Source organism: Hyperoodon ampullatus (genome assembly GCF_949752795.1).
Source record: "Hyperoodon ampullatus genome assembly, chromosome: 8".
Taxonomy (NCBI): Eukaryota; Metazoa; Chordata; class Mammalia; order Artiodactyla; family Ziphiidae; genus Hyperoodon; species Hyperoodon ampullatus.
In genome coordinates, this window is record NC_136921.1 from 115859081 (window position 1) to 115875317 (window position 16237).

At 55.2% G+C, this 16237-nt stretch overlaps 1 protein-coding gene across 1 annotated transcript in view; it reads right to left on the bottom strand.

Annotated features, from left to right (window-relative positions):
* GLI2 (GLI family zinc finger 2) overlaps positions 1–15087 on the bottom strand; it is a gene marked incomplete at its 3' end in the record, with an annotated part of 245640 nt that extends 230553 nt beyond the window's left edge. Inside the window, exon 1 of the mRNA XM_079710035.1 lies at positions 14809–15087. The remainder of the gene's footprint in view (positions 1–14808) is intronic.
* Positions 15088–16237: the final 1150 nt, after the last annotated feature.

Consider the following 16237-nt stretch of genomic DNA (forward strand, 5'->3'; position numbering starts at 1 on the left):
CAGAGATTATGTAGGGGGCCCAAATGAACTACAACACATACTTGGATTATATAAAATACAACTCTGCCATATCACAAACTAATTTTATAAACAAGCACTCTTGCTCTCTGAAATCAAGGAAGCCGATCTGGAGCCCGCTTGGTTGGCTCATATTTCTTTAGAGGGTTGTCAAAGGAAAATGAACAAATGCCATTTTCTCCCAATGAGAAATTTCCTAGAATCCATTGATCAACAAACAATTACTAAGCACAAATAAAAAGACGATGGCAAGACTGTATCAATGAGTGTTAAGTAAGGGAAACCCCAGGGACAAGCGGAAGCCTAGGTCTGAGACAGGAATGATTCCATGCAGGATGTGACCCTTGAGTTACTGGCTCCATGGATAGGAGAGGAAGGGTATGCCAAGGACCAACAGCAAAGGCCTTTAAAATTCCTGTAGTCAATGGACGGATGGATGAATGAATGGAGAGAGAATGGATGAATGGATAGAAGATGGATGAATGAGGGATGGATAGAAGATGGATGGATGAATGGATGAACAGATGCATGATAAATGGATGGATGGATGGACGGTGGAAGATGATGGCTGGATGAATAATGGATGAATAGAAGATAGATGGATCAATGGATGAATAGATGTATGATAAATGGATCAATGGATGATGGATAATGGATGGGTGGATGGATGATGATGGATGGATGGACAGATGATGGATGGATGGATGGATGGATGGGTGGATGTACAATGAAGGATGGACAATCGATGGCTAATGGATGGACGGGTGATGATGGATCAATAGATGGATGGGTGGAAGATGGATGGGTGGAAGATGGATGGGTGAGTGGATGATAGATAATGGATGGATGGATGGATGGATGGATGGATGGAGGGATGGGCGGATGGATGGAGGGATGGGTGGATGGAGGGAGGGATGGATGGATGGGTGGATGTACGATGAAGGATGGACAATCGATGGCTAATGGATGGATGGGTGATGATGGATCAATAGATGGATGGGTGGAAGATGGATGGGTGGAAGATGGATGGGTGAGTGGATGATAGATAATGGATGGATGGATGGATGGATGGATGGATGGATGGATGGATGGATGGGTGGGTGGATGGATGGATGGATGGATAAATGAATGGATGGTTGGATGGATGGATGGATGGATGGATGGATGGATGGATAAATGAATGGATGGTTGGATGGATGGATGGATGGGTGGGTGGGTGGATGGATGGATGGATAAATGGATGGTTGGATGGATGGATGGATGAATGGATGGATGGATGGTTGGATGGATGGATGGATGGTTGGATGGATGGATGGATGGATAAATGAATGGATGGATGGGTGGATGGATGGATAGATGGATGATAAATGAATGGATGGTTGGATGGATGGATGGATGGATGGATAGATGGATGATAAATTAATGGATGGTTGGATGGATGGATGGATGGGTGGGTGGGTGGATGGATGGATGGATGGATGGATGAATGGATGGTGGGATGCATGACAACTACTACTCTTAAATCACTGAAAGTGTTCCTGAGGATCATAGTCAAGAGTGTTCTGAAAACCAGGTTCATCTTCTCATCCCTTTTTTTTAAATTTATTTATTTTATTTATTTTTGGCTGCATTGGGTCTTTGTTGCTGCACGCGGGTTTTCTCTAGTTGCAGAGAGCTGGGGCTACTCTTCGTTGTGGTGCACGGGCTTCTCATTGCAGTGGCTTCTCTTGTTGCGGAGCACGGGCTCTAGGTGTGCGGGCTTCAGTAGTTGCGGCACGCAGGCTCAGTAGTTGTGGCTCGCGGACTCTAGATTACAGGCTCAGTAGTTGTGTGGTGCACGGGCTTAGTTGCTCCGTGGCACGTGGGATCTTCCTGGACCAGGGCTCGAACCCGTGTCCCCTGCATCGGCAGACGGATTCTTAACCACTGCACCACCAGGGAAGTCCTCTCATCCCTTTTCCACCCATCACTCTCTCCAACAGACCCTGAGCAGGAGTTATCTTCAGGGAGCAGGTCAAGAATTGGTGGAGGCAGGGTCAGACACCATATCCTTGCCTACAGATGGGCAAGGGTTGGTGGGATGAGAAGAGGTATGTGCATATTTGCCGGGAATTCCCTCTTTTCCACAAAAGAGGGAAAAGCCTAACTGTAAGAAAAAAAGCAACTTGAGAAATGAACTTGGCCCAAACCCAAAAGGAGGTAAATGAAAAGGCACAGGTGATAATCACTTGGTTGCTTGCACATCAGATCGCAAATGTTCCAGTCCCAGAAAGAACCTGAGTCCCCTGAATGCTTATACCTCAGGTCCTGGATGAAGATAAACCACAGCTGACAATAAGCTGGTGGAGCCATCCTTGGGATCACAAAGCCACCCCCTCGAAGCATCCCAGGCTCTCATAAAGGGCCCCTCTGTATCCTGCTGGGTCCCCTCCGTACACTTCATCCTCCAAGTGACACTGGCCTCTTAGAGGAAGCCTTCCCGGACTTACTCAGGCACAGCTGTTTGGTTAAATAAATGAGCCACCGCCAATGGCCCCCACCCCTGGGCTTTTCACTATTAGGACCCAGGACTCTATGATCCCTGACTAGCCAGGAAGAGCCGGTACAAAATTCATTGTTAAGTAGGAAACTTAGCCTGAAGCCAGGAAAGCAGACAGGTTCCCTCAGATGACAGCGGTGTCTGGTCCTGGCTCATATTCCTAGGTAACTGCCTTTTGAGGTCACACCGGCCAATTGCTGGCTCTCCTAAAGTAGCCTCCTGCTAGACGTGGAGGATACAGGAGGAGGACAGATGCACACTGGAGAAATCTGCTGGGATTTCGATGGCCGCCAGCTCCTAACCAAGTTAGCAAGGTGTGAGCCTACGGCGGTGAGCTTAACACATGCCAGGCCCAGAACAGCTGCTCCAGTAAGTGCAGGCTGATTAACTGACGGATTGCCCAAGGAACTCCTCTTGATGGAAACTGCCGCACTGCTTCAAATTCAGGGCACAGAAAAGAAGGTTGAAGATTTCCAGCCTGGTGAGAGAGTGAGGTGTGAAAAAGCACCACTGCCTGCTCCGAAGCCCCGGCCGCAGCGTCCTGCTGTGTCAGCCAGGGAGGGGAACCCTATAGCAGGCCTTGCTGGTGACCTTCACCCAGGGTCACTCAGTCGCAGCATCGGCACATTTGGGCTGGACCATCCTGTGTCGCGGGGAATGCCCTGTGCCCTGCGGGCCGCTAAGCAACATCCCTGGCCTCCACCCACTAGATCTCAGGAGCAACCCCATACCACCAGTTATGACAGCCAAAACCGTCTCCAGACATGGGCGAATATCCCCTGGGGAACAAACAGCCGTGGTTGAGAATCAGTGCTGCAGCCTTTGCACAGGGTGGGCCAGGGCAGCACTCAGAAGCCAGCTCCAGGAGACGGTCCTGGTCTGGGCACCAGCCTCTGCCCAGGGCTCTTCCTCCCACTGCTCAGGAAAACGCAGGGATTATCCGATGTCTCTGAGACTCAGGTCACCCATCTGCAAAATGAGTCCATATTTTGCAAGTCACTGGGCAGGCAGAAGGCACACAACTAATTGCTCTACGTTGATTTGTACATAGCTGTTCTGAGAACCTCAATCTAACATCTCACATCTCTCCCCAAAAGCTAGAAAACTACTAATGGAAATCCTCTAAACCCTACTGAGGGCCTCAAGAACAGCTGTCCAAATACTTCCACCAAGTTATTCCACTTATAAGAATCTATCCTAGGGACTTCCCTGGTGGTCCAGTGGGTAAGACTCCGCACTCCCAATGCACGGGGCCCGGGTTCCATCCCTGGTCGGGGAACTAGATCCCACATGCATGCCGCAACCAAGAGCCCGCCTGCCGCACTAAGACCCGACGCAACCAAAATAAATTTAAAAATAAATATTTTAAAAAAATCTATTCTAGGGAAATGATTAGAATCTCAGATAAACATTCACACACAAAGATGTCTATTCCAGGGCTTTCCTGGTGGCGCAGTGGTTGAGAGTCTGCCTGCCGATGCAGGGGACGCAGGTTCGTGCCCTGGTCCAGGAGGATCCCACATGCCGCGGAGCGGCTGGGCCTGTGAGCCATGGGCGCTGAGCCTGCGCGTCCGGAGCCTGTGCTCCACAACGGGAGAGGCCACAACAGTGAGAGGCCGGCGTACCACAAAAAAACAAAACAAAACAAACAAAAAAACAAAGATGTCTATTCCAGTGTTATCTACAATAACAAAAACTAGAAAAAAACCTAAATGCCCAACAAAGTAATAAAGAGAGTAAAATAAAATATGAGGAGATAGGGTCTTCCGTGGAGGCACAGTGCTTGGGAATCCACATGCCAATGCAGGGGCACGGGTTCAAGCCCCGGTCCAGGAAGATCCCACATGCCGCGGAGCAACTGGGCCTGTGCACCACAATTACCAAGGCTGCGCTCTAGAGCCCACGAGCCACAACTACTGAGCCCGCGTGCCACAACTACTGAAGCCGCGCACCTAGAGCCCGTGCTCCGCAACAAGAGAAGCCACCGCAATGAGAAGCTCGCGCACCGCAACAAAGAGCAGCCCCCGCTCGCCGCAACTAGAGAGAGCCCCGTGTGCAGCAATGAAGACCCAACGCAGCCAGAAGTCAATAAATAAATAAATAACATTTATTTAACAAAAAAAGATACCAAAGGGGCCCTCAGCCTGATGGCACCTCCATCTTTCCTGCCCACCAGCGACTGCCTGCTCAAGGGGGGGTCCCTGGAGGATGGCAAGAGGGGTGTCAATGAAGGAGCATCGCCCTAGAGCGTGGGGCCTTAGCTGTTCTTGGTAAAACAGCTAGGCTGGGCCCTGGGGCCCCAAGGGTCCTGGGACTGAGGGCCAGATCTGGACACGGATGCGGCACCCAGATGCTGGACACCAGAGATTCAGGGGAGATGGAATGCCACCAGCCTTCAGCGCACTTCCCACTGGGCTCCTAGGGACAGAGGTGCCGCCGGGCAGTGTGCCCTCAACCTGCCCTTGGGGGGTCTAGACCGAGCAGAGGAACTGAGCTAACGCGGAAAGAAGACCGCACTTCTCCAGTGCCTCCAAGCGGCCGCAGTCGGAACCCAGGGCAGAGTGGACGGGTTGAGTCCACAAGGCCCAGCTTCAAATGTATGGAAGTGGTCCTTTTCCATTCCCTCTGGAAGTCCTTGCCCACATGCACTTGAAATATTAACAGAAAGCCAACAGTGTGCAGGCCAGGACAGTACACATCGCAATGCTCCCCAAAGCTGGTCCACATCGTCAGAGCCAGAGGCACCCAAGAGCCCAAGTCTCCAAGGCCAGCTGGACCTCAGGGACAGGAAAGGCCACCATCGCTGGGACCCTGCCCTTGAGCGAGGGCCATGCCAGGCTCCCACTCAGAGCCCCATCTCACACTAAGACACACCTGGAAGGCAGCTGTCAGGACGCCCACTCTAAGCTGAGAAGCCACGCCCACCCTGATGACCCAGCTGCCCTGTACTCATCAGAGGCTCCTTCTGGAATCTCTCTTGCCTTCTCACTCTGAAGGAGACTCAAGTCCTAGTGAGGAGACGGGATGTTCTCGAAGTATGCTGATGCCAAGGCTAGGATGCAGGCAGCGGATGCTGTGAGCTGGCGGCGAGATGCCAGCCAGCACCGCGGATCACCTCAGCCACAAGCTTCCCTCACGGTGGACCTGGGCAAAGGAGAGGCCAGGCCACTCCACCAGCCCCTCCTCCTCAAGGCAGACTTCCTGCAGCTCCAGGCCTGAGGCCATCACGGCTGGGAGGCATGACAGCCTGCACCAGCCCCTCACTCATCCTTCCTGTCCTTCTCAGGAACCATAAAGACACCACAGGTAAGCCCTTCGGTCAAACCTCAGTGGGGGTCACACTTCCCAAAGATCTGCTCAAACTCTGCAACACAGAACTGGACCCAAAGAGGGACTGACTTCTGGCCACTGAAGCAGTGAGACAGCCATCATGGTGCACAGGTAGTTTCTTATACAGGAAAAAACAAAGGAGCGATCCTAGGGACCCTCCAGCCAAGAACCCACAGCACAGAAACGAAGGTGCTGATTTAATAAGCTCGCTGCTCTGTGGTTTCTCCTGGGGGCTTCAGGTATCTTTCACAGCAAACCAGGGGACTGCCGGAGCCACCTGACAGTCTCAGAAAGAGAGCCCACTTCTCTGTGCTGTTCTGGAGGAGAAGCAGCTCAATTCTCAGCTAGTTTGTGTGCCCCAACCTCCAGTCCGGCAAATAGCTGGAAAGTCTAAATCCTGAGTTATCCATCCAGGCTTAAAGAAGCAAACGTTCTCCCTTTGTTAATGCAAAAATCACAGAGGAAGTGAAGGACATCACAGAAAGAAATCACTAAATTCCCATCACCCCGCCCTAAAGTCTTGATAAAAGGCGGATCTCAGGGTCCCCTCCATAAGAATTCACATTCAGTAGGGTCTCCGTGGGGGCCCGAGAATCTGCATATTTCCCCAGCTTTCCATCTGAATCCCTGGCTGGAAGCCCGCTGGAGGCTTTCTTAGATTTGCCTCTATAGCTCTTTTCCCGTTCTGACTTCACTCTCTTATGCTATTTCTCTTTTTGTTGAAGTGCGTCTTAGGAGAAGAAAAATATCTAATTCATAAAGAGAGCTGGTAGTTAAGACTTCCTGGTATATACGTATATCCGCATAAACAGAGATATCACACACACCACATTCACACTTAACCGGAAGAGTAGCCTAACACACTACTTCACGTGTGTAACCTATGACATCACGTGTGTGACATCTTCTAAAGATGAAGACATCTGAATTACATTCAAAGCCTGCCATCCTGTTCCATCCTACCATCAGCACACCCGACAGCTCCTGACTGAGCAACTGCTGAGTCACATTCCTTCTTTCCCTGCAGAAACGAGGCACCCTCAGCCAGCGAGCACTCCGCAGACGGCGAGGGCCAGCCCTAAATACGCTGTCGCTGCCTGGACACACAATGTATCAAGCCCACACAACCCACTGCCGTCTGCAGAAATGGCTGAATGATGAACCTTCAACTCGTCGTCCGATCACGATGACCTCAATTTTTGGAGACAGCAAGTCAAAACTCGACCCTTATCGTCAGACATCCGAGACATATTTCAGAAGAGTCTGAAAAGGCATTGCCGAGCGTTTCCCCCACCTCCACCAACGTCCCCTAGTCCACTCTATCCCCGCTGCCCCTGTGACCACATCCCGGACCTGCCCTGAGCACTACAGCTGACTAGGCAGGGTGACAGGCAGGGGGAGATGGGAAGCGGAGGCAGATTCCTTGAGAGGGCCTCACTTCACTCTCCCCGGAAGCAGAGGCAAAGACCCAGACCCCCCACTTTGCCCAGACCCTGGTCCCCCCACCCCGCCTGATGTCTGAGTCTTAAAGACAGCCGTGAGAGGCCGGGTGCGCTGGCTCCCAGGCTGGTGAAGCTGGAGGATCTGAGAGATCACATCTGCCTAGCTCCCTCCCCCTCCACAGAGAGGCCAAGCGACTGGCACAGGGTCACCCAGCTCTGGAGTGATGGGTGTCACTCTCCCAGATGTAACCCCAAGGGTTTCGGCTCATTACTCATCACAGGGCATTTATCCATCCCTTTTACTCTCTACCTCAACTTTTTCCAGAAGAAAGCACCCTGAAAAGATGACACACATAAGAAAGTCTTGTTAGCATTTCGGGGTGGGGGGACGGGGGGCAGTCTTCTGCCCAACTTTTTATGTCACTGCTACCTTCATGGGCAGGCATTAAAAACTTGCTCTTAAGATGGTCTCAACCAGCAAATGACAAAGATGAGGGCAGGGGGCATCGGAGCCCCTTCACCCTTCACCACCCGGCTCAGTCAAGACCAGTTCAAAAGCGAAGCCCAGAGCAGAACATGTTCAGCCCCGGGGGTATATCACCGTGATGGTCACCTTGGATTTATTTCAATGCCTTTGTGTCATCCCACCCACAGACGGCACTTGTTAAGACTTCTATCCCCTGCTTCTTAAGCCACCGCGTGGTGAACTATAGGTTCTCCAAGAAAGAATCAACACATGAAGAGCCATTTTCCGGCCTTCAAGCCCTGCCTACACCGCAAATACTTGCATAGCAATCTCCCCCAACGCAGGTTTAAAAATATGGACTTGTTTTTTTTCAAACTCCCAACATAATGAATGAGTTTAAATATTAGAAGTTGAAATTATTAAGTAAATCATTTCACCTGCAAAGCTTCTATTTGCATAACATTAATTCATGATGGCAGCTAAAACAAATTCATCAGATTTGGTATGTGAGAAGCTGATTTACGAAGGAATTGAAAAAAAATCACGAGCACAAAATTATGCTGAAATGATGTACGAACTCAATGGAGAAAGATTTTTCTCTTTCCTTCTTTTCCTTTGCTGTTTTTTTAAAAAATCATCTGAACAACTGAATTATGGTGAGAAGGAAAAGCATTTCAGGAGAGGAAGGAGGCAAAGGGCTGGCATCTCCGGAAATGAATAATGCTCCCGCCTCACGTGTGGGGCAGGCCCCCGGTGCGGGTACACACACACACACACACACACACACACACACACACACACACACTGTTATTAATGTCAAGTATGCCAAAGATACGCTGGGAAATCATTACCATTCATCGCCACTAACCGCCATTAAATTTCAATCAATTCAACTTAGCACAAGTGTACTTGAGCGGCCCTTACAGTTCCTTATAAATGTGGCTCAAAAGTCGGCCTGACTTATTGCATTGTCCAGCACACAAAAGAGCATTGCTAAGCGTCCGCTTGGACGCAGGGACGGATGCTCTTTTAACATCCTAAGCATTCAAAGATCCTTCTTTTTCTAAGCGCTAAGAGGTCTTGAATCCCTACAGGTCAAGGCGAATGGGTTGAGGCGGGGATACTGCTCTGAGAGACCACCATTCCTTTCCTGCCTCGGTGGGGAAGGTGGGGGTCAGGGCAAAAGGGGGCCTTCGGCACCAGCGCAGATGCCTTACGGAAAAAGTTCCGGATGCCGCCCGAAGTTCGGTAACGTGGCCGCTCTTCTCCTGGCTCTAGCGAAATGCTCTCCATTCACTCTGCAAACTGTCACCTAAAGTCGAATGAATCCCTTCTCGGAGAAGGGGGCGGGGAGGCACTGGGAAGGGGCAGGGAGGGCGAGCGGCCGAGGGCAGGGAGGGCGCCCTTTGGAGAAGCGCCTTCCCCAGGTGGGCGCCGGCTCCCCCGGGCGCTGCGGTCTCCCACCCGGCGACAAAGGCGGCCGATCTGGATCTGGGCCGCTGGCTTTCTTCCCGAGCCGCCACGAGCAGGGTCCCGCCTGCTGCCACCCGCCGGGGCGGCCGGTGCGCGGCCGGGACAATGTGGCCATTGTTCGGGCGCCACAAACCGGGCGGGCGGGCAGGTGGGAGGGACGCGGCGCGGCCGGCGCGCGGGCTCTCGGAGCGCAGAGGGGTCCCCGGACGCCGACACGGTCCCCACGGCCTGGGCACGCCGCGTCCCGGAGGCCTCCCGGCCGGCCCTCCGCGGGGCAGAAGTTGGAGGGGGGCGGGGAGAGGAAGGTGGGGGGAGGAGAGGGAGCGAAATAAAAAGATGCCCAAGGAAAGAGGAGATGGGCGGGGCGGGGAGGGAGGGAGAGAAGAAAAGACAGGAGGGAGGAGAGAAGGGAGACCCGGGGGGGAGGGGAGGGGAGGGGAGGGGCGGGACAGAGAGGGGGCGAGAGAGAAGAAAGGGGGCAAGAAAGACAGAAGGGAAGGAGACAAAGCGGGCAGAGAAGAAGGGAGATGGGGGAGTCGGGGAGACAGACAGACAGACAGCTGTGCAGTCTGCCCAGGAAGCCTCTGCAAAGAGCTAAAGTCCACCCTGTTCCGTGGAGAGAAACGGCTCCAAACCCAGCCAAGTCAGCAAAGCATAATCACACCAGGGGCTTTGCTTAATTACAGGTCTGAGAGACGGGGCTGGAGGAAGAGCCATACTTAACTGTGTCCCCGGGAAGGCCCAGGCACTCGAGAGGTTTGTCAGGGTGGGGAAGACAAGCATCCCCCGCCTCCACCCCCCCACCACCAAGCCCAGGGAGCCCCGATCGCGGAGGAGCCCGGCCCCCGAGGTCGAGGCCGGCGTCTGCAGCGGCAGCGGCTGGGGCTGGCCCGGAACCCCCATCAAGGAGGAGCTTCTGATATTCGCTGGGGCCGGGAGTCCCGGGCTGAGCCGCTGCTGGTCTGCGGGGAGGCCCCGCCTCCTCCCACCCCCTCCACTCACTTGCTGGAGGCCAGGGGCCCTCGGCCCAAGGGGGGAAATCAATCCCTTGCTAATGAATAAAAAGCCCCCTTTATCTCACTGCTGTGTTTGGTTCATTAAATTTTCCACAGATTTGCAGAGAAGAAAACATAATCAATAAACCTTGACAAAAAGTGAACGTGTGAAAAAGGCCGGAGAATGGAAAAGTGAGATAAAAGTGCTATCCGATCACAGATTTCAGGGGCAGATGATGAGCCCGGGCTGCCCAAGAATCTCAATGGATCATCACCCTTTTGCTGCCTTCCCTCCCTTTGCTGAAACTCTTCATTCAAGACAATAGGAAATGCACTAAAACTTTTTTCTTATGCTAATGCCTGTAACAGGGCACTCACAGTTAAAACACACTTCCCAGCAACCTTTTTTTTTTTTAAAAAACGACACACACACACACACACAAAACCACATTAACTTTTTCACTTGAAACCAAAAATCTCAGAAACAGTTTAATATGAACTCTTTGGTCATATCTTAAGTGAGTTATTTTCCCCCATGTGTGTTTTTTTAAGAAGCCAGAATCAAAACACAACCCACTATATTGAGGATGCTTTTGTTGACGCAGGAATTGGGGACAATAATGCACTAAACATGCAGAAAGTCTGCTGGTATCGCTGGGGCATTTTCCCAGGGGTTCAAACATAGTTTTGTAGCTTAAGGATGTTTTGGTCACCCTCAAAATCTAACAACAATGATCAATGTTGTTTTTTTTTTAATCCTTTACGGTCCACAGCAAACACTCAAATTCACTTTGGAATACGTAACAGTATTGAATCTGGTGGCACGTATTTATTTAAAACCCACGAAGCTGTTGCTCTTTACCAAAAGACACTGCCTAACAACAAACAGGACCCCCTCCCAAACTGTCTTTTAAACAAGCCTGAGGCCACAATTACAGAGAAGCCTCCCTTCCCGGGAGCCTTCTTTAGAAGCCAGAGAGCCTTGTTCACTGAAAATGCTGCCTATTCCGGTGGCTAGTACAATCACCTATGCGGCCTCTCCATATTTTCTGGAATCTGAGAATACAGTTTCTCTCTTTGGCATTCTTCACGTGTTTCACGTGTGCGAGCCTCTGACACTTACTGAAAAGAAGGGGGGCGGGGAGCTGCTTCCCCGGGGTTCCATTTCAAAGGGTCCAGCAGGTACAGCTGCAGTGGTCCACAGCTAGGTCCACCTGGCCTGGCCTGGCTGTCCCCGCGTACCGGGAAACAGGCCCAGGCACAGGTAGAACCCGTCCCCATCCTAAAGAGGCAGGGCAGGTGGCTCCAGCTCCCCGGAGCCAGCGTCACCAGCAGGAGCGAGCGTCATCCAGATGAAAGGAAACCCGGCTGAACACACACTTGCCCAAGGAAAAGGCAGGCCGCCCTACCCCTTGAGTCCACAAGGATGTGGGACTTGGGTTTTGTGCTTGAACAAGCCAGCTGGGTGTGTAGGAGTCACACAGCCTTTCAAAGTGTGCATGACAACCTCCTGGTCCCAGTTGGAAGAAATCGCTGGCATCTGTGGGGTGACGGTCCCCCCCGCCCTTCCCCGGGGGGTCAAGAGAAGCCCTGCTGGAGGAAGGGTGTTTAGTAGGCAAATATTCAATTTTGTCAGTCTGCCTGCTGAATCCCCGGGTTGGCTAATCCAGCCCTAGGGGCTGCACTGTGTACAGGGCACGTGTGGGTGTACACAAAGCATGAAGTATTTGTGTATCTTTCAGTCTGCAGTGCAAACAAGCCAGCTACAGTACACAGCCCCCAAGGCCCCTGCAGCCGGGCAAGGAGTCGCTGACCAGCGGCCCTGCGGCCCCCTCTTCCAGCCAGGCAACCCAAAGGGTTTTCTCTGTTCAGTGTCCTCCCCACAGGTGGGCTGCAGCATCCCTGAGAACATGGACGGGCCCGCCTTTCTAAGGCCGCCCGGCCAGAAGGGCCTCGCTAACCCCATACACCCTTCAAGGTGGGCCAAGCCAAGAGTCCCCTCCAAGGCCACGGGCAGGGTCAGTGTGAATTTGGAAGCAGCCTGGGAGGCCCTGCTGAAGTAGTCTGAACCCTGTGCAAATTCCCCTCCAAACAATCCCCACGGAAGATAAAAAAACATCCCTAACAGCCAGTCCTGCCTCCTTGTTCCGGCGCGCCCAGCCCTGCTTTGGAAGCGTTTCTCTCCCATTGGTATCCTCGCCCACAGACTTTGAAAACAGACTGCTCTGACTATCGTCTGTCACTCAGATGCCAAACCAAGAGACCGCCGGGTCACCCGAGGGCTATTTCCTGGCCGAGTGGGCCCCTCACCTCCACTGCCTTAGCTTAAATCCCCCTAGAGTCACTAACTAACCTCATGAAATGAGCGTACTTCTCCCAGCAAAGGGCAAATACAAACCACCTTAAAGATCACACACTTGAACTAACTCTGAAACGCTCTGACAACTGACAACTCTCCATGCGTCTAGGTTTGAGTGGGACCTAAAATCTGGGGGAGAACATCTCCATGATTTCCTGTAACCCTCAGCTGTAAGGGGGAAGCACTAAGTCTGGGAAAACGAAAGCAAGAAAGATGAAGAAGAAAGGGACCAGGGAGGCTCCGCAGGGATGTGGCTGCAGTGGCCTAGAGGCTATAGTCTAGAATTCCTGCCCCAGGGCGGACCAGAAGTTGGGGAGAGCCTAAAGGGCACCAAAACTCACAGCAGCCAGGCACAGTCAGGGTGCCCTCCCTGGCCCTGGGGAGACCAGCCCAGGGAGCCACACAATGACTTCTTTCCCGGCAGAGCCAAGTGCAAAGCCGCTCCCAGGCGCCCACACAGGGAAGCCACCGAGGGAAGGAAACCCCCAGGCAAGGTAAGGAAATGGGCGGGGAGGGGTCTCGCAGGCGAGGTGGCTAGAGCAAACAGGTCTCACGGGGGCACCGGTGGCGAGCCCGCCTATTCCGTGGCTTTCCACGGCTGTACATTTTGGATTTCGCCGTTTATTTACTTTCCTTTCTGGCACCGAGCCCCCTGAGCACTCCAATACAATATTTGCTTAAACACTATTTTATGCCGCTTGCGAGGGAAACGTTTACTTTCAAATTCTCCAACATCCCCCTGAGCCTCGTCAGCAAACAGCATACGAGCGTTTTACAACTGCTCCTTTATCTGGAGCTGTCGGGATTAAACCTTCACACGCCCGGCGGGGGCGGCGGGGCGGGGGCCCAGGACGCGGCCGCGGCCACCGGGCTGCAAAGTCCGCGCCGCAGGCCGAGCACCGCCCGGGATGCCCGGGCCGGAGGGCAGAGGAGCGCAGGAAGGACCCCCGGGGCCCGGCACCAGACTCCAGGGAAAGGGCGACTTTTCCAGCCGGGATCAACTCGGAAAGCCACATCAAAATGACACAAAAGAGAGGAGAGTGGAAGAAGGCCCCCTGGGGGAGACCCAAAGCCTACGAGCGTCCCTGCGGCCGGTCACCCGGGGTGAAGCGCGCGGGCTCCATCCCGAGCTCCCCGCGCAGTAAAAGTCGGGTTTCCTAGGAAATGACAGCAATTACTGCTGGGCTGAAACGGCGCCGAGATGGGTGGACTTCCAGCTCCCCGACGCGGCGGGCGCGCTCACACTCACACACACAAGCACGCGCCCCTTCCTCCTCCCCCCCCTCTACACACCCCCCCGCCCCCGTCCGGGGAAAACGCTCCCCTTTCTAAACCCTTAATAGGATTGGCGCCCAACTCTCTCCGCGCCTCTCCCCATCCATCACACACAGATCAAGTTGCAGTAGTGGATTTTTCAAATTCCTCAGCAAATATACTTGTTGAGAGATTGCCGGGGGGGGGGGGGCGACGATGAGTGGGGGCGGGGAAGAAAGTGCGGGGTGGGGGGGACCCGAGGAAAGGGCGAGGGATTACGCGCGGATCCCTCCGGGAAGTCAAGCGGCTCTCGGGGCGGAGGGCAATAGAGGCGGAGGAGAGAAGCGAGGAGGGAGGCCGGAGGGAAGAGCCTGACCGAGGGGGAGGGGGCAACAGGGCCTGACGAGGGGGAGGAAGGAGCGAGAAAGAAAGAAAGGCAGGGCTCGGGACGGGCTGCGCCGAGGAGTGCAGTTAGAAGTTCGCAGCGGCTGGCTGCAGCCCCTCCACCCCCGGCACACTCCCCGGAGACACACTCCCACCGCCCACCTCTGGAGCTTCGCAGCACCCCAGCCTCCGGCGCTACCCCCACCTCCCGAGAAAACAGCCCGGGGCTCGGGCGAGGTGGAGACGGGGTGGAGGCCGGCTGGCTGCGCACCCCAAGAAGACTGGCTCTTTCCCCCAGGTGGGAAGGGGGATGCAAAATCGCCCCCCGGCCACGAGTTCCCCGGACCCCCCCTTACGTCCCCGCCCGGCTTGGCCGGAACCCGGACCCGGGCCGCCCGCTAGCCCGGTGCCCGATCCCCGTGCCGTGGCGCGGGTACCCGGCCGAGGGACCCTCCGAGACGGCGCAGCATCCCCTCGGCCCGGAGTCGGCCGGAGTAGGGGGCACTTCGCGACGAAAAGCAAGCAAAAGAAGGCCAAAGACACTTTACCGAGGGAGACAAAAGTTTGCCTCTAGCACGCAGGTGGCCTCCGGGGCGCCGAGCGGTGCCTGCGGGCCCCCATCCCAACTTGGCTGGCGCGGCGAGCCGCCGCGGGCTGCCGTGTGCCGGGACTCAGTCCGGCCGGGGCGGGGCGGGCCAGGCAGGGGAGGGGACCGAGAGGCGGGCGGGGGCCGGGCCACCCTACCGCCGGCGAGCTAGCAGCTCCCCGAGGCCCGGGCGCGCCGCGCGGCCCGCGCTCCTTCCTCCCGCTCCTCCGGCTCTTCCTCGCCTTCCTTCGCGTCCGCCGCCGCCGCCGCCACCGCCTCCCGCTCCTCCTCGAAGACTCATTGATGGGAGTTTGAAAAAAAGTCCGCGGAGCCGTGCTGCCTCGGCTGGCGAGCTGCGGCACTCCCGCGCTCCAGCCCGCCGCGCGCCCGCACGGCGCAGCGCCCCCGCGCGCCCGGCTGCAGCACACCGGGCGCCGAGCCCCCGCCCGCGCCGCGCGCCCCCGCCCGGAGGGGACCCGAGGGACCCGGAGGGGAGGGGCGGCCGAGGACCCTCCTCCCCAGCGCCTGCGAGAGAGAGCACACCTACGAAGAAAGTTCGAGCAGAGAACGAAGGAGCGCGCCAGTCTCCAACACTTTTTTTAAGGCGCTGGGGGCGGGGGCGGGGGGGGTGCGTCGCTAACTCAAGTCAGATGAGCTCCGGAGCCGAGGCGCGGGGAAGGCTCTGTTTTCAATCTCTGAAATCCCCCGCCCTCCCCGCCTCCCTCTTCCCCTCCGCCGGGAGATGCCCGGGTCGCTGTTCCCAGTGCGCCCGCTTCTCCGGGCGCCGGGGCGGAAGCGGGGGACGGGAGGGCGGCGGGGAGGGAGGCTGGCTCTAGGGGGGCTGGTTCTGCGCCGACCCTCTGGCGGCCAGCGGCGCGCGCAGGTGCCGGGGTGCGGCCTGCGCACCCCCCGCCGCGACTTGCGCGAGTCGCCCTCTGGGCGCCTGCTGGTGAGAAGCGAAGCAGCCTTCTAGGTTCGGTGCCTGTGTGTTTGGTAGGAAGGGTTTTTGTTTGTTTTGTTTTGTTTTTAGAGACTCCAGTCAAGCTGCCTCAACCAGATGGAAGTAATCAGAACCCAACAACAACAGAGGAAGAAGGAAGAAAAAACCTCACCGAATTTTCGGGCCAAAGTGTGTATGGGTGTGTGTGTGAAAGAACTTGCTTAAGCAAACTAGGTGACGAGCCCTGGGCCCTGAGGCCGCACCGCAGCCCAGCACCGAGCTACCCGGCTTGGAGAAGCGCGGCGGGGGGCAGCTGGCTGAAGTGTCCCCCAACCCATCGCTGGCGCCCCCAGCCTCTCTAGGGCTGAGGGTCCTCCCCCAAAGACTGCCTCACTGGGGGAGGGTTTTTGTTTTTCTCTCCAACGTCTGTGGAGCACTTACGATGTGCTGG